Here is a 19,630-nt window from a genome sequence, read left to right on the forward strand (position 1 = left end):
CCTCTGTGTGGATGCCAGTTGCGTTCTGTTCTTCTACAACTCTTAATCACCATTAATAAAGAGGTGGAGTGGGTGAGAAGGGGCGGAGAGCAGGTGACAATGTGTCTAGAGAGAACAGGAGGAGAGGTGTGGAAAGGCAAAATCTGTAAATGAATGGAGAGGGCTTAGAAGGAGATGAATCTGTCACTGAGTGAAGGGGGAAATGTGTGATCCAAGTTTAAGAATAATTTTGGTTGTGTTGTGTGAGGACGCAGACGGCAAGATCAGCAAGATCATGGCCGTTAGAGGTGAAATGGGGAACTTTCGGCTTGGAGAGCTCTTTGATCTTCACAGCTCGTTCCCTGAACGGGTCTGCCAGTCTTCTTCTGTCTTACCAGTATAAACTGCTGGGGGGGGTTCTGCATGAGATGCAATGCATGAGGTTGCTGAAAATACATTTTGTTCTCTGGCAGAGTCAGAATTGTCCAGAGGGGTGTTGTATTGGATATATATAGTATTTTTCAGGTGATTTAGTAGGTTCTGTTGGAGGAGAAAGTGCCTGGTATAGATGGTTACTGTGGGTGGTTAAGTGAGCTGTGAACAAGAGTGATGTGCACATTAGGTGGTCAATGAAATGAAATGATGGGCCAGCCAGGGCCGAGAGTTCTAGTGGAAGGGTCATCTTGTAAAATGAGGAAGTTGTCATTGATGGTTTTGGGAATAGAAGGGATGTTAGGGTGGTAGGGAAGCACCAATGGAATGTTATTGTGAGTCTAGTCCTACTTGTGTTGATGATCCAAGGGCTATTTTTGGCTCGGGGAGGGCCCTGTCAATAAAATTTGCTGGGTACCCCCTGTCAGTGAAAGAAGAGAGCATTTTGAGGGCTTGGTTGTGCATTTCCAGGTCATGACTACATAGTCGTTGGAGTCTGACTGTGAAAAAGGGAGATCATTTTTAATATGTTTGGGGTGGAAGGAGCTGTACAGGTTATAGCTGTATGAGTAGTAAGTTTCTAATAGGCAATGTTGAGAGACATGGATGGGTAATGGAGAGGTTTATTCCCAAAAAACGGAAGACTCGTGGAAGATATGTTAATTGTAACTGTCCTTTCATCTCTTTTCATCATGGAATAAACCGTTCGTGTTCCCTTGCAGCCTACGCATGCTGACGCAGCTACCTACTTGAACTACTTTGGAAAAGATAAGTCTTGCTTAACTAATTTGATACAATTCTTTGAATTAGTGACAACAGGTCACACACAAAGGATACAATGGGGTGTACCTAGATTAAATGCATAGGCACAAAAAACGTTAGGCATTCAGGGCAATGTGTGTTTGGATTGAGAAATGGTTATAAAGGGTAGAAAAGAGATAAAAAAAGGGGAGAATGTTCCAAATGGGGTAATATACAGTAATTAGTCTAGAACCACAGGAACCTGTACTAGGACATTTGCTCTTCCTAATTTATATTAATGATTATTTTTTATTATGGTATAATAAGTCATATTTGTAGACTGTACTGAAATACGAGAATTACAATTTTTTTTTAGAAGTTAATAAATGAAATTTAAAAAAAATTTAGAAACAAAAATTAAAGGCTGGGCAAACAAAGTACAGGTACATAATAATAAAAATAGAATTTAAAGAGGTTACCTATGATATAACTTGGATATTTACATACATTTACATCTTGTACACCATGTGGAGAAGCAATTAAGAAAGCAAACATAATGCTAGGGTTTTATATTAAGTATGTGTTTTGAATCAAGGGATATTGTGTTAAAATTGTACAGTACGCTAGTAAGAATCCATTTAAAATAATAAGTACAATCTTGCTCACTACACAATAGAAACTTTATTGTTGCTCTAGAATCAGTCCAGAGAAAAGTGGAAGCTCTCTCTGGACTGATTCTGAAGATGCTCATGGACTTCTTCAGAATCTACACTGAACGACGAACTCCTGTACACAAATGAAACCTTAATGGAAGTGTTTTGAAACAGAAGGTGTTGCAAGGTTTTTAGGACTATGGAATAAAATAACTATATTAGTTAAATCAATACCTTGGCTTCCTTCAAGAATCTGTTCATATTCAAAGAGACATTAAGGGTCTTTGAAACGTTTTTATTCCCTTCTCCTTATCTGTGCCTTAATAGATCATTATCCCTGACTTGTTTTGAAAGCTCCTTCGTATTTACGGTTGAACCTTTTCTTGAAATTAACGATAATAATAATAAAAATTGCTTACACTTATATAGTGCTTTTCTGGACACTCAAAGCGCTTTACAGGTAATGGGGACTCCCCTCCACCACCACCAACATGCAGCCCCACCTGGATGATGCGACGGCAGCCATAGTGCGCCAGAACGCTCACCACACATCAGTGGGGAGGAGAGCAGAGTACTGAAGCCAATTCATAGATGGGGATTATTAGGAGGCCATGATTGGTAAGGGCCAATGGGAAATTTGGTCAGGATGGTGAGGTTACACCCCTACTCTTTTCCAGAAATGCCCTAGGATTTTCAATGGCCACAGAAAGTCAGGACCTTGGTTTTGCATCTCATCTGAAGGACGGCTCCTGTTTACAGTATAGTGTCCCCATCACTATACTGGGGCATTAGGACCCACATGGATTGCAGGGTGAATGCCCCCTGCTGGCCCCACTAACACCTCTTCCAGCAGCAACCTGAATGAGGCAGGTGTATTTATACTGAAATCTTATGAACCATGGTTAGTGTATATACTAATATATAGGTGTCAAGACTGCAAGTGGGTGGCACAGTGGTTCAGTGGTTAGCGTTGCTGTCTTACAGCACTGGGGCCCTGGAAACAGTTGATCAGTTGTGACCCTGGGTTGTTATCTGCATAAACTTTGTGCGTTCTCCCTGTGTTTGAATGGGCTTCCTCCCACAGTCTAGAGACACACTGATACTGTAGGTTAATTGGCTTCCAGGAAACGTGGCTCTGGTTTAAGTGTTTGTGTCTATGTGTGCCCTGTGATTCCCATCCAAAGTGTGTCCTGTCTTGCGCCCGTTACTAGAAGGGACAGGCTCTGGCTCCTCCGCAACCCTGAATTGGATGAATCATTTTAGAAAATGGATGGATGGAAGACTGCAAACCTTAAAGTAACAAAATGTGAAAACTGTGCAAGAGCCTAAATATTTAACAAGGTACTGAACATGAAAACATTCCTGATGCAGCAGGAAAACTTCTACAGGAATCTGAAAAAAAGCAACTAAAGAATTAACCAAAAATAGTTCACTACCATGTTATTTGATTGTCCAGGTGAAATTTACAGAGATGAGCCCAGTTCTGGAAATTGTCAGTTTATTTTTCTAGATCTGGCACCCACACTAACTGCAGATGCATTCCTTTTGACTTCGCTACCAAAGATATAATTGTAACTATCAGATATCAAGCATGTTTTGTAAAATAAAAACTTATTTCCTCGCGAATGCAGATTGATGTTAAATCTTTCATCTCCCAGGAATGTGAGCTATCTATAATTACACATTGAGGGCACAGATAAATGGTTTAAATACTGTTTGGGCCTCCATTTTTTTATTGCTAAACTTTGCTTGTGTAAAACAACTTATTCCAAATTCTTTGTCGTTGAGGTTAATTATATGGTGGGTAGATAAGAGGAAATAAAGAGCAGTACAGGTGGATTGTGTTTGATCCAGTGTAATTGCCAAAGGCACAGGACCCTCTCTGTGTGTCTTATCTCAGCTCAATCATCAGTTTTCTGGTTTGTGTTACATAATTATTATCTAAGGAAACCAAAACCAAACATATTAATAATTCTTTTTCATCAGCGACTTACATTCCTTCAAATTAAAACCTAAGCTGCTTAATCTTTAGTAATCTAAAATGTTTTTGTCTAATGTGATCATAATTATAATTGTGACATATAGTTATTTTTTCTGTGGTACAATATCACTTTTGCATTTTTTTCCCCTTTATGAACAGAGCCTTGCTAAAAAGTTGACCCTTTAACTAAGCTCAGTGCTGTAATTTGAAAAGTTTAGACTCCTTATTTTGAGGGTTTTTAATAATAATCTTCAAGCCAGTGGTCTGACATGGTTCCTGCTTTAACATACTGTACACAGACATCTTTAAGTAAAAGGACCTCAAAGGGCACTGTGCCTAATATTTTTGAACCACATACATATAAATATTTATACATTGTATAAATGATATATCATGTACTATACAAATTAGATTTGACAGTAAGAATTACAGTCCTGGGAGTTCTCATGACAAAAAAAAAATGCCTGACTTCAATTGTTAAACAGTTTGCAACTGTTGAAGCATTGTCTTCACAGTCTTTTAACACACTTTTGTGCCAAGAATTGGTCCTTACATCTAATTAAATTATTGCCAAATTGCATCCATAACTCCACTCCACAGATATCATGCAATTCCAATTCATGTCATTGCTTAAACATAATTATAATATGGGAGTGGAATCATAAGGTCCACCATAATATTATAAGAGTCTATATTAAATATTAGCTTGACCTTCAGTACATTTAAACTGCTGATAAGTCTGAAATCCATCACGTCCCATACTGGAATGTCTGAAGCCATCGTCCAGAATTAAAATGGCTTATATGGGACTTAACATAAGTTGTTTCAGTTATGAAATACTTTCACTGAAAGTGAAATACCATTTTTTATGTTAATTTGTTTTTGATGTACATCTCAGCGACATAAGTGTTAGAGTTACAAAGGCTTACATGTTTTTATGTTGTCGGCTTACCTTTTAATGAAATATATTGTGCATTACAAAAATTGTCCGATAAAGATTGATTCAGTGTTAACATGTTTTATTGTCCTAACACCTATTTTTTTAATTAAAGTTGAAATAGCGTCCCATATAGACTATTCAGCCAAACTAGCCCATTTTGTAGTTGTGTTTAAAACTGAGAATGGGAAATGCTTCTTTACGCAAAAGGTTGTAGGAGTCTGGAAGAAGAAGCTCATGTTGTTGAAGTTGATATCCTGGTTTCTTTCAAGAAATGGCTGAATGAGATTCTTGGGTCACTTATGTACTAACTACTTAGGGGGCAAGGTAGGCCAAGTGGACGCTTGTTTGTAACTATTCTAATGTTCTTATGAAACTATTCAGGAAATGCAAGATCATATGTTTAAAGAAAATGTGTACTTGGTTACTGCACATACCAGAAAATTAATATCTTCTGAGAGTATGGAAACACGCTGAAGTCTTGCAACATTCCACTGGACTAAAAACACAGGTATGCCAAGTATGGTGAAAGTGAATGTCTCTTGCCACTACAGACAAATAAAAACTGCTACTCAGTAGTCCTCAGCACTCATGGGTAGACTCCTGCTGGTATGTGTGGTCAGCCTGAGAGGAAGCACATGCTTGGAAGTGACAAGGCTTGTATTCTTGTGGGATTTACTTCAAATCCTCTCTCAAAGCAGTCCCAGCTGATAAGTGGAGGAAGTTATTATGATGCAATATGCATTTAACAAGCATCCCAGACATGTGCATTAATTTTGCAGATCAATTCTGGAAAAAAAAAACATTTTCTCTGTAAATGCAAAGCTCTATACTAATTCATCATCATTCATTGTCTAGTTTGTCTTGTTTGCTGTATTCATAAGTGCAATAGTGTCAAAAGATGCCACTTTTGACTAAATATATTTAGCAAATATAATAAGAAGGGAATACTGAAAGACAAATAAAGGTAATTAAACAGGAACTAATCAACTTTGGATATCTGATTAAATAAAGCTCTTTCTTTCCTCATGATTTTTAATAGCTGTGTATTTTTAAGAGATTGGGATAACTAACTACTTGGTTAAATGTCACATTCTATTAAAACTGCTTTGATCATTTTCAATTTGATAATGGTTTCCAGATTTTTGGAAAAATCTCAAGGTTGCCGTTCAATTTGAAAGTGAAAACTAAGTAAGTGCTAATTGCAGTGCGTTCAAGTTTTCTCTGCTCTGACTATACAAAGATTCCAGAAATGGAGAACAATACATTATTGTAGTCCTCTTGTTTAATCTGAAATTGCTAGTCTTAAAAACAGCCCAAAAACATATTTGTTTTCCTTTTTCAATGGCCCTAGCTTTCAGAATGATGCAGATTTGATTTTCCTCCAAACTTCTCTCTCCTCTCTTTTCATAGAATTTAGCCAGGAGTTCATCAATCTGTTTGATAAAGCCCTGTGGCCTTCAGGCTGTTCTTGAGATGAATGTGAGAAATGCTTTAATGCTAATCGTTTTCTTTTAATCTTCCAAGTTCATCAGTTTACCTCCCACCACATGATCATTTGTTCAGCATTAAACTTCTTTTAAAGTTTTTACAATGAAAGTGGGACCTTATATAGTCATTATTTTCCAACAATCATATTAAACTCAATAACCCCTCTTGATTGTTGATTGTTTTTGGAGTTGTCTTTAACATTCATGGCCATATTTCGGGAGGTGCACAGCTGCAGCATGGTGATTTCTGTTCATCACCCCCTCCCCCTCTTTGTCATCAGCTAGGAAGACAGCAAGCAACTTCCCCAACAAGCCTCCTGTGATTCATCACGGTCTCCACTCCCCAATCTTTTGATCCATCTTTTAACTTAGGCAGACCTTCCAGGAAGCACCATGCACAAAATGTACCAAAGCTACTGAGGTATCGGTGAAATAGACCCCTCCAAGCCCTGTCAGCTATCGTCGATTTGTCAGCAAGAGGAAGTGTGGCCCTGTGGATGACAAACACTCATGGTGTTCAAAAAAAGAACTCTAAAATTCTGACAACCATGTTCCCACTTTTTTGCCCCACTCTGTGGAGGGGCTGAGTGATGCATTGCATAAATGAATGATGTAAAAGTGGCTAGTATTTCTGGTTTATTACCAGAGTTCCTGAAGCATCTGGGCTCACGAGCAAGGGAATGTCTTGCTATTCTCTTCACCAACACCCATTCCTCAGGGTGAGTACTGAAAAAAATAGAATACATCAAACAAGATACTGTATGCATCTTCAAACCAAGTAAGGAGACAAGAAAAGTGAAAAGCTTCTCAAGTATATTGATGCTAAGCAGCAGTTATAAGCTATTAGATGGGTTTCTGTTTTGCAGTATGAAGCCACAACTGAGTGATCTGGTCTTGGAAAAGCAAGTTCGATATAGTTTGAACTGAATCTGTTGTGATCCTTGCCACATCCTTGCCTTGACAAGGTACATAGAAGCTGACAACCAATACCAATTAAAACTGGGTCCATTCTAGCCCCAGCATTGACATGCCCACAATGTCCATAAACATCTGCCTACAAGTTCATGTATATACAGTGGATGTCATCAAAATAGATATTCAAATACCCTCACTTGAAGGATCAGATTGTTTTCTAGAAATGTATCTAAAAATATGACAAACCTAGCCAAATGCCTTGAAAACTTGAAAACAGTCGTCTCAGCTGCCCTGTTCGATTGCTCTCAGTACAAGAATAAAAAAAAAAAGATCATAATACCTGATACCTGGGAATAAACCTGGACTGTTAGTGTTGCCCTATATAAATCAAAAGGAAAATGAAAGCCATGGTTATCATCACTCATCAGACGTCTGCAGTCAACACACTCCAAATATCAACAATATCAGTGGAGCACACCACAGTGGAATACTGCCCTGGTTTGGCCCACATACCAGCTTAGAAGACACTAAAATTAATACCACAACATTGCAGAGAAAAGCTAGAATTCCCAGATCCACACAGTGAAGTCTGAGGGGCCCACCAGTCTCCTCACTTCTCTTTCAGCATCAGCCAGGACCCCACCAGGGACCGGCCTGTTCCTGACAGTGATCTGGACCTCGGGTTGGTGGTGTTGTGCAAGTCTGGGAGATACAGAGGACAGACTAAGAAGTGTCGTGTCAAATCACCTCAGCAAAGAAACCAATGAGCTGATCCTGCAGCACTTTCATTCAAGATTTTGAAAGAACCTTTCTTGAGTATTCTTTAAAACAGAAATGAAACATTGTAAAGGGTTCACAGAGGTAGAAAAATATATTCATATTTTCTTCATATATACTGTACATCTCGACTGAACATTCTCTCTCATTGGCAGTATTCAGATTTATCATAACAATGTCAACAGACTTCACTAATGGAAAACCCACGTGTTACTGTAAGTGTATGGATGGATAAATGAACAACACAAACAGCACAGTGAGAGGAAGTTTTAATTATGGACAACTGAAAATCAGTCAAAGCTTAACAGATGAAAGACAGCTTTTCTACTGCTTGTTCCAAGGGGAGCAGGATCATTACCTCCATAGTCCTCATTCTCCCTTAAAAATTCCTTGCTGTCATTGGCTGAACAAGGCAAAACATATTTTTCACTTCTCTGCACTGAAAGGCAAGCTGCATTTATTGGCGCACTACTGGAACACTGACATGACAGTAAAAATAAAAGTTAGACAGGGAGTTAAATCGGTCTCATATCCAGGAAAAAGCACAGATTGAAACTTTCCCAAAGAATTAATGTTAATTACTTAAGATGAAAACCAGAGGAGATCTGATTCAAAAGGCACTAACAAAATCATCTGTTTGGATCCTTTCAGAATCAGCAGCGAAACATGTTGAGGAAACCAATGGAAACTAAGCGGATGTGTATTTAAAACTGAAAACGTGAGGCACGTCTTTACACAAAGTATTGTGGAGTCTGGAAAAGACACCCAGCATGGTATCGAAGCACATTTCAATGCTTATTTCAAGAAGCAGCTGGATAAGATCCTCACGCCAACTACTGTAACTACCTAAAACAAAACGAGCTAGGTCAGCTGGATTGTCTCCTCTGATTTGCAAACTCTCATTATCAAGAACTTGGGGAATTAACGTACATTAATGGTCACCTAAACTCTTGATAACAGCAAAGAGTAAACTCTCCTGTGGTCCCATCCAAGTAAGCAAAACTCTTGGCCTCAAGTCCGTAAAAGGAGTGAGTGGAATATCACCAGTCAAGGATCTAGCTTTTTACAACCATAGTTGATGACTCTTTTTTCTACTTATCCTGTAAAATATGTTCAGAATATTACAGGACACATAGTATTTCCGAAAGGCAGAGTACTGAAGAAATAGCCAATGTAGAAGAAATAGTCAATTTCAGTCAATTTGTGGAAAATATAGAAATACCCAGCATCTGTGCCCAAATCTCAGGATAAACCCATATTAGAAACTCTCATATCCAAGTCTATTTAAAACAACAAAACTACCTTTCCTTGCAAAAGTGCCTTGATGATTTGCTTTTTTCATGTCACTGATGTCTAATCTAAATTGGTTTCCTATGTTTTTGGATAATATAACGTCTATCTATAATTCCTAATTGTTTTATTTAGTTTAAAAGGTAATTTCTGTAAGAGCTGCAGTTAGTAATTTCAAGACTGCTGGTACATTTTGCAATCAAAGGAAGTGAAAATCTGGGAGGTAAAAACAGAAAAAAAACATTGAAGGTATTACAGTATACATTTCTGTATGAAAACTAAAAAATGCTAGGAAAATCAAATGAATAACTGTTTCCCGTAACAGCTCATTTTAACCTCACTGTAACAGGCTACAGTGGGTTACAGTGAGTCTTAGTTGAACCCAGCAGGCACTGACAGTAAGGCAATACACCCTGGATGGGGCACCAGTCCACTGCAGAGCACACACATCTAGTCACTCATATCCCTACAGGGGGCAAGTCTGTGACACCAGTTAACTTGGATGGGATGTCCTTAGACTGCATGAGGAAACCAGAGCAGTCAAGAGGTAGCCCACATGGACACAGACTGAACATGAAAACTCCACAAGGAAGGTGATATATTTTCAGTTCCCTGTCAAGGGTAAAAAGGTGGCAAAACTGATCATTCTTCATTCCAAATTCCTCTTAGGAATTATTCCAGTTATCCTGTTATCTTTATAACTGCTATCATTAGCAAATCAAAGTAAGAAGGTATCAAAATCTCTACGAGGAAACCTGGTGTGGAATGAATATCAGATGTGCAGAAATGAGTGTTCTTTGAGGCAACGAGATAATACGTGCCTATATGCAAAGCATTGGCTAAAAGCAGCCAATATCACCCTGAGGGAATTAAGAGAGCGTCAAAATAGAGACGATAAAAGTAATGCACGTATTTTGACAATATTTTTTATATTTTTATATTTTTTAGCTATATTTTGACTATATTTCAAATAATTCTTATTTGCATATCTGATTTACGCAAATGAAAGTTATAATACTGGTGCTTTCAGAGATCTTAGAATAGACAGATAAAGACGTCATTGACATTTCAAGAACATCATATTGTAAAATAGGAAACAGCCTTTTCAGCGGCAGCTCCGCTTTTTGGAAATACTCTTCCTGACCATATTAAAAACACTCCATCTGCTTACTTTTTTCAGGGTCCTTCAATTTATTATCTTTCTTTTAATTTCACATAGATACATGGTTTTATCGTATTTTTGTGTACTGTACTTTTTTATATGTATAATTATCCACAGACCCCGGAGAATGGTCTGGATGGAAAGGCGCTATATACGATTAAAACTGATTGAAAATTGCTTAAGTGGAAGAATTCTAAAATGCTGGATGCATACCACCTGTGTAACCTAATTAACTCACATGGCCACGATCCCCACAATGAGAAACGTACAGAGAATGGTGGATAGACGAATTCATTATTTTCCCGAGTTCTCGGTCTTAAAGCCGCACTGAAATGCTGCATCAAACATAGCTAAACCACACACGCAAACATACACCGGTAAACGTTGGTAAATTGGTAAAGTTGCTTGGAAAATTCAGTGGCACTACACACGCGATGCAGTGTTTGCGAGCAACGAAAATAAACTCTCATTTTGCTTTAGGTGTTCATTTAGCGAAGGACTACTTTTTCATGTTCTTGTGCTTAAAACTGTCGACTGTTTCCTTGCTCTTTTCAAATCACACACTACGTACGCCACACTAGCACTTCCGGGTCGACTGTTTCCTACTGCAGGTATACCCCTTAACACACAGACAGAGAAGATCTTCGTGTATAGGTAAACCCTGTTTGTATATCCATCGTTACATGAAAACATATGCACCTATGTTGCTTCATGGTGTTTTTGTCTGCGGAGTTTCCTATGTCGGCTTGCGTTAGCATGTTTTCATACGTAAATAATCTTGACATCCCCTCTCCTTGCTAGCTGGTCATTCATTACAATGCTTGTGCTGTACGAGCAGGACATGCGTACCACAGGTCTTGTGACCAGTTTCCTGAACTTGTATACTTTTTAAGATACTTGATTAAAGAACTAGCGTTGAAATTAAGATGAGTAATTATAGCTAAGTTCCAGATACTAGTTACTGGTAGTTCAGGTTAAACTTCTGAATTGTGTATTATCGACAGTTTAATATGTGACTTGATTAACGTTGAGGAGGTGCTGTCATGCTGGTTTTGGGTTTTACTGATTACATTTTATAACTAGGTATCATACCATTAGTAAAAAAGCATTGAACGTATTGGCTTTAAATTGTTAATGCGAGTTTATTTATGGTGTTTATAGTCGACCTCGCACGCTGGGACAAAAGCATTGCATCACTTATTGGTGGAGATGTATAATAAGTTTACTACCCAAGCACAGCAAACGTACTGTACATTGACGCAGACTTAATGAATCATGGGCGGCTGTATTTGATGTACAATTTACATGTGTTTAATAATACATTAATGGCATCTACTGATGTCCTCTTCCAAACTCTTACGTTCTTTGCTTATGCAGTGCAGTAATGTTATAGACAAAAATATGTACTATACATTCAATATTGCATTCTTCAAAAAGTATTGGAATATAGTATCTGTCCTAGATTGTTTTTTTTTAGCTATACAGTATATATTTGTAATACAGAGCATTTTGATGTCAACCTGCCAGAACATCTCATTGAAGTGGCTGAATGAATAAATGACTCCATTGAAAGTTTCATTGCCCTTCATTTTGCGCTGAATGTGAATTCTGAAACAAATGTTTTTGTGAGATTGAAAACCAGCATTATATGTTTTTTTACTTGTTTTTTTGTGCTCACCTATTTTTATTGTTATTTGTGATGTGACAGCCTTTGTACTTCAATTCTATGAATTAGTTGTCTGAATGTATAGCTTGAGACTACTGTACAGGTCTAACAGAGCCATAAATTACCCAGGGCCTTTATTATACAGTACAAGTGAATAAACTCCTGTGTTGTGATATGTAATACAGTTTCAGAGTTTTCACCTGTAGGCTAGTCCTAATGTTCACACTTGCATTTACTATTGGTTTCCCTTAGGAAGAATATTAAATTGATCCAGTTAAGATTTACAGTATCTGGACCAGTTTGTCCCTTCTTCAGCCATTTGCAGTTTTAAAAAAAGGCAGAACACCCACAGGGCTCCAATCCCCAAGGACTGAAGTTGGGCATCCCTGTATCAAACTGTTGCTTGAAGATCCCACCGTGAGCTTTAACAACTTGACTTGGTTCCAAATTCTGTCAAAACTGTGTGGAAAGACGTGTCTCCTGTGTCCTGAATGTTTAATTGGGTATGCAAATTTGAAGAGGCTGAATAGTATAACTATAGAGAGAACTGCTGCAAGCATACATCAATATTATTACCAATGCTGGCAGGAACCATATGACACGCAGGCAGATGTGCTGTTACAGTAATTTAGCTAAGAGAACCATTCTGTATAAGTTTAGCCGACAGTCCCAGACAGACCTGTTTATTTAAGTCAAATGCCAGAGAATTCATCACAAAGTTCCATTTAATGTAGATGCCCATTGTGACTCATGGATGCTGCTGTATGGCTTCTTTGCAGTAATGTTTGGCACATTTCAGCAAATATGGTTGCATTCCAGCATATATAATGGAGAAATTCTAGATCTGAAAGTTCTGGATTACTATGCTTATTAAGTAATAATTGCTATAATTCTGTATTATTCTAGCTGTTCATCCTTTTTATATCACTCATTAAAATACATAGAACCACCAATTATTGAGTACATATTAAGAAGATAATGAATTATCACATTATTTTTTTTATTATGATTCAGTAGTATAACATTAATTTAGCCATAATTTATTATGTTATAATGATGTAAGACATGTCCAAGAAGCTGTGTAAAGAATGCAGAAAAATACCAAACCTAATAGACTTTGTCTTTTGTGTTTACAGCCCTGTACATTAATCTACTGGTATCCATACACTATTGTCCTTATTAATATACATTACTCTTACAGTAGCTTTAATGCCTGTTACTCTCAGTTAAATAAATAATGTGATATTTTACAACATGGAGATATTAAATCTTTTTTAGTATCTATGTGCCTATTAGGCCATAAATCTGACACCTGACATTTCTACCGTCGCTGAATAATTTAACAGTAATGGATTATTAATTTTTTGGAACAAGAAAAACAGACATTGTTTGAGATAGTGAAGCTCTTCTCATTCTTCCATCTTGCACATTCCTAAGGGAGAGAACAGAACCACACACCAGGCTTCAGTTTGTGTCTAAAAAGGTGCTGTGTAAAACATAATAGCACTCGTCGTTTTTTTGTTCAATCCGGGAAGGACAGTCATCCTTCTTTTGCAAACATTACTTTCCTTAACTAATAAAACAAAACAGGACAGAAAGAAATCAGTCAGAATTTGTGATCAGTCAGGACTGTAATCCTATGCAGTGTAATTTTAACAGTTTTAGGATTATTTGAACATCTTAAAGTTTGCTTTAGCAAAAGTGGACTCTTAGCCCTTTTTTGACTCAGTTTATATTGTGTTATATAAATATAATTTATATATCTCAATTAAAAGCTTTGCATTGTTTGGGTAACTGCATTTTGAGAAAAGTTGGAATGTGCCTTTGCAGCTTCACTGTCCTGCCCCTGACTGAAAAATTTCAAAAAAAAAAATAAGATCTTGAGTAAAAAAAAGTAATAAAATAAGTTTTTCTGTGTTTTTTTTCCCACTAATAATAAAAAACCTAAAGATAGCTGCAAGGGTCCGCAGCTGTGCAAGAACGTAGCCTTTTGAGTGATTACGTCCTTCTTGATATTTACAGATCTCTGGGCTAACAGCATTGACCTTTTCCAAGGTAGTTTGCCCCAAGTAAGCCTTACAGATGCCTCCTTGATCTCTGGAGTTTTGCTTATGCCCTAGCCTGTCTTGACGCATTGCGCTGGAGTGAAACAGCTGTTTTTTTCGTTATCAGTTCGGAACATTCTGATGAAAGGGCTTAAAACATGATTAAGAAGAAGCGGTTAATAAATGTGGCAGTTTGCACAAAAAATAAAACTACAACTTTGATACTTCATAACTGACCGTTCTTGCTGAAGTGCTGTGGCATCATGTTAACTCAAAACCAGCTGAACTATTGTTGCTTTATGTGCAAAAGCACCTCAGTTTTGTTCTAGGGACTAAGGCCATTTTCTAGATATTGTAACGCAACGGGGGCTCTGGCGGGCGCCCTAGCCGCATCTGGTCGGCCCCATCCCGACTGGAGGCTCGAACCCGGGACTTCCGCGTCTCTCTGCAGCGACCTAGCCCCGTGAGCCAAAGAGAGATCTCTCCACAGCCCAGTAGCTGTGGTCCTGCTATCACAGGGAAGGGCGGTGACGTCACCCGCTCTGGTACGCCGGCTCTTACACAGCGCCTGTCGGCCGTAAGCGTTACACTCTCCCCCGCTTAAATCGCCGTCCCCGGCGAAGGGCTATCCCGCCCCGCTTCTGACACCAATGTAACGCAACGGGGGCTCAGGCGGGCGCCCTTGCCGCATCTGGTCGGCCCCATCCCGACTGGAGGCTCGAACCCGGGACTTCCGCGTCTCTCTACAGCGACCTAGCCCCGTGAGCCAAAGAGAGATCTCTCCACAGCCCAGTAGCTGTGGTCCTGCTATCACAGGGAAGGGCGGTGACGTCACCCGCTCTGGTACGCCGGCTCTTACACAGTGCCTGTCGGCCGTAAGCGTTACACTCTCCCCCGCTTAAATCGCCGTCCCCGGCGAAGGGCTATCCCGCCCCGCTTCTGACACCAATGTAACGCAACGGGGCTCAGGCGGGCGCCCTTGCCGCATCTGGTCGGCCCCATCCCGACTGGAGGCTCGAACCCGGGACTTCCGCGTCTCTCTGCAGCGACCTAGCCCCGTGAGCCAAAGAGAGATCTCTCCACAGCCCAGTAGCTGTGGTCCTGCTATCACAGGGAAGGGCGGTGACGTCACCCGCTCTGGTACGCCGGCTCTTACACAGCGCCTGTCGGCCGTAAGCGTTACAATATGAAAGACTGCTGTGCTGTTTGTCTTATTATTGTGCATTTTCACTTAAATTCGGGAGGGTTTTGAATCCAGAGTAGTGGTAGGAACACTGTACTGTAGAACTATCTACTTTCAAACTTCTTTCTGCTACACCCTGTTCAGAACTGCCATAATAGACACCCAAGTGTTTGTTTTATAAAGGCAACAATAAATTGTGGGCACAAATTTGCATAAGATTTGAAACTGTTAGTTTTCAGACAGATGGCCATTCATTGTTTTAAATGATCTTTACGAAAGGGATTTTCATATTTTGTAATCTAGGTTATGAATGAGGCTCTTGTAAAGCTCCTGTTACAATTGACATCTGATTGTTACCATTCTAGTACTGGAAGTTTATAAGCACACAAGTCAAACACAGATTGCTTTTCTTCAAAAAATCTTTACACAATTTCCAAATATCCGAATTATTTACATGAATATATAAGTAATGACATTTGCTTTTCCCTAAAGCAATCATTGATTTTTTTTTGGTGGTTTCCTGTAGTGCTTTAATGTTTATTTTCCATGGTCACTGCTTCTTTTGCAAGTTTGTGAGTCAGTTTGCAGACAAAACCAAATATTTAGGAGATAAGACGATGCTCACTCCAGCAGGAGCACACTGCAATGCTTTTTAAATGTGTGCATCTTTGCTGTTCTGGACTTCAACAGTGACATATAGTCAATCAGGTGCCATTGTTTGGGTCATAAATGTTGTCTGGATATTTAGTGTCTGTTTTTCTGGTGAAACAGTGACACACCAATGTGATCATTTGGCAAGTAGAAGTGAACTCCAAAGGTACTCATCTCCAACTCTTTCCTTTCCTTTTCTAAATCTGGTGTTGACGTCTTCTGGCCAAATGAGCCTGTCCTCCTTGTGGATTCAAAGAATAAAATAATTTTGGTTTTATGGTCTGAATTGAGTCGGACCTATCATGTAGACATCATGATCTTCTGTTTATTAGAGAACAAGAGTCATGAGTTGCTCTTTGTCAGTAGAACAAGATTTCAGAAGAAGATGAAGTAATTTCCATGTTTCTTGAGGTGCCATTCCTCAGCTTGTCAGGAATGAGTTGTTCTTGAGTGGCAATGTCACTGTCACATCTCTATAGGTCTCAGGCCATAAATACAACACAATCCATTATCTGTACAGTCCATGAGGGTTCTGATGTACCAGGTCCCACATTTTAAACTGTAGAAAGGAGCTAACTCTGAACTTGGTATCTCGTGAGTAGTGCTGAAACAGACTTTGTTGATTGAACGTATTGTAGCCTGCTGCATAAAAAGGGAAGAGCAGAGCAGATCCTAAAAAGGGCTGCTCAGTCACATTTAAAGCCAAGCACTTCTTCACAAGTGCTTAGAAACCCTCTGTAACAGCTGCACCCGTGCACTCGTCATGATAAGAATCTTCCAGATATCACTGTACTTCTTCTGTTGCCCTAAGATGGATGCCAAAGAATTTGGAGAATGTGTTTTGGATGGAAGACACCTCTGTGTGTCATTTTATTGTGGAGAAACTGTTACTTTTCACATATCATCAGAGAAGGTAACTTTCATTCAAGGACATAGAAGACCCAAGTAATCGCAGGTCTCATTCTCAGGCAGCCTTCATCTGCCAGAATGGCCATTGAGGTGTTCCAGGTGGTGTGTTGTCTTGTTAGAAATGATATATGCTGTAATGGAAAGAACATGAGCCCACATTCCACACTCTTCTCTGTAACAGCTATTGTTTTAAAATAATAAATGAACCTTACAATCACACCATTTTTATTCTTTGGTTATTATTTGTTGAAGTTATAGTAGTGGAGAGGTATGAGAGCTGTTTTCTTGTTTTTTTTAGAAAAACTTGTGGCTCTATTTTCATAGTCATCATTAAGTGAAATAATGGGTGGAGAAGTATGCATCCCTATCCTCCTGTATTACAGTTATGTCTATGCATTTTTAAAGTGAGATTTTTATCAAGAACTTGAAAGTTTATACTGAACACTTTTGTAGGTGAATGAATGGGTATGTCAGACAAAAGGCCTATAATATTGGTTTCACCTGATTTCAGAATGCAATTCTCTCTATGAGGTTCCTAAGTCCAACAAACTTTCAAAACTACAAAGTATAAAGTTGTAGAAGGGTAAAGATCAGGAGATGGGTGTAAATAAATCTGGACACTGAATATTCCTATGAACGTGATGAAATCAATCTTAGAAGTGGCTGGTGTACCATTACATCCAGACACTGCCTAGATCAGGCTGTCTCTGCAAACTGAACAGCTGAACAGAGAAAACTGGTTAGAGATGACAACAGCAACGTGGATAAAGTTATAGAGTTGTCCATTTTCACGAGTCAACAATATCTTGGTTACTGCACATACTGTAGCTGACCTGTATAGAACTGAAAAAAAATCTCAAATTATATATGGAGTTTGCAACAACGTCTTTAAGTGGTACTTCATATGTGGCAAAAGGCTTTGTGGTCAGATGAGACAAAACCAAACTTTTTGGTCTAAAAGCAAGGAGGTTCATGTGATGCAAACCCAGCAAGCAAATCAGACACCAGTCAGCACCATCTCCATTGTTAAGTATTATGGTGGCAGCCTTATGTTATGGGACTGCTTCTCATCAGCAGGTACTGAGAGGCCTGCCATGACTGGGGGGAAATGGATGGAGCAAAATACAGGTGAAGTAGCTAAAGCTACACTGGAATAATAAGAATCAAGTGAATGTCCTTTAGCAGTCCAGTTAAAGTCCTGACTATGGCAAGATTAAAGTTCTCAACCAATACTTAAAAAATACTTAACCAATGTGACAGAGCTTAAGCATGTTTGTAAAGAAGAATAAGTAAAAATTGCACCATCTCAATCTGCAAAGTTGGCAAAGACTTATTCAAAAAAAGGGTAGCTGTATTGACTGAGAGGTGTGATAAATTATGTAATTTGTATTTTAGTTTTGGATTTTTCTTTGCAGCTTTTATTGACCACCTCATTTCACCTTTAAAAGTGTTAAAATTGATTATTAAAGTTTTGAAAATATACCATTTAAAAACAATCATACATAGTTAGTAATTCACAAAAATAGGACATCATTGGAAGGGCTGGATACTATTGTGTAGCACTGCATATTTTGAAGTGCACAATATTCTGGTTTATTCATATCTGGAACGTGCTGAAAAGAGCTGCTGTATACTTAATCCTCTAACATTTTCCAGTTACCCGGTAGTTTCTCAAAGTTCCTAGAAGCTTCTAGAGGTCACTATGGTGGCACTGGATATCTAAGGAGATTGAACACAGAAATAAGACACTCATCATAGGAAAGAAAAGATAATAAACATCTAAACATCTTGTTTCACCTGAGCGAGCTAGAACTTGCAACCCTCAGTCTCTATGGAAACCACCTGCATTCATATTAGGATTTGAACACCTCCTGGGGCTGTGTGGACTTGCTCGGGCTGCTTGTCCCAACTGCCTGCCTCCACTTAATGGGTGATCTACAGTAAAATATCAGTGACCTGATCCAAATGCAGTCAGTTATATAAAAACATTTAAACTAATTTAAAATAGCGACAGCTTTAACTGTGGTGCCTTTCATAAAAATGTTCAAGAATATTGCACCAGAGAGAGGGTGTAAGAAAGTTTAAGATCCAGCCTGCGGGTAGAAACATGGCTTTGGGAGATAACATCACACCAAGGGGAATATTTGAGAATCTTCGGAATTCTGCAGCACCGTCACAATATCCTGTCTCCAAAACTACCATCTGAGGTTGACCTAGTGAATCTGGGGTGTATAGTCCCATAGAAACAGAAAGATGAAGATCATGGTGAAAAATAATGTAATCCCTTCTGACTTGGTCTATTCGGCTTTACTTTTGGTCCTGTTGTCCTAGTTAGAACTGAGGAACAAATAGGTTATAAAGGTTCTAAGATTTTTTAGCCCAAACTGTTGCCTTTTGTAATGAATCTCAAACATGGCTTTAAATAAGCTTGAAAGTGTTTTTAATACAAGGTGTGCCTCAAACTGAGTAAAAGATTAAATACCAATCAGTGTTTCTTATGTGTCCCTGAACAGAGCACTTTTCTTGATTGGTTATCATAGTCTCTAGTAGGTAATTTTAAGTTTATGTCATGCAACCTAGAGAAACTGGCGATGTTCTGCATGCAGAACTGTTCAAATGTCCCTCATCAGTAATTTAAGAACCAAATTTAAGAACTTTACCAGTAGTGCCTCATTAATGTTATCAAAGTCAAGGGACCGTTCATAAAATAATATTTGCCAGAATATGAATAAAGTTGAACTCCATGCATTTAAAAATGTTATCAGATAATCTGTTCTACATCTTACATCTTGAAATCATACAAGTTATTTTGTTTATAT

General features: G+C 38.6%; 1 protein-coding gene across 2 annotated transcripts in view; it reads left to right on the forward strand.

Moving 5' to 3' along the window:
• Positions 1-10,909: 10,909 nt before the first annotated feature.
• Positions 10,910-19,630, forward strand: part of LOC148654785 (coiled-coil domain-containing protein 91-like) — a 163,610-nt gene continuing 154,889 nt past the window's right edge. The window contains exon 1 of one of the 2 annotated variants that reach the window (XM_088644722.1): positions 10,910-11,011. The gene's annotated coding sequence lies outside the window, so the exon portion shown is untranslated. The remainder of the gene's footprint in view (positions 11,012-19,630) is intronic. The other variant, XM_088644723.1, reaches the window with a different exon arrangement.

The sequence above is a fragment of the Lepisosteus platostomus genome, chromosome 9 (genome assembly GCF_059453375.1).
Source record: "Lepisosteus platostomus isolate fLepPlt1 chromosome 9, fLepPlt1.hap1, whole genome shotgun sequence".
NCBI classification, from domain to species: domain Eukaryota; kingdom Metazoa; phylum Chordata; class Actinopteri; order Semionotiformes; family Lepisosteidae; genus Lepisosteus; species Lepisosteus platostomus.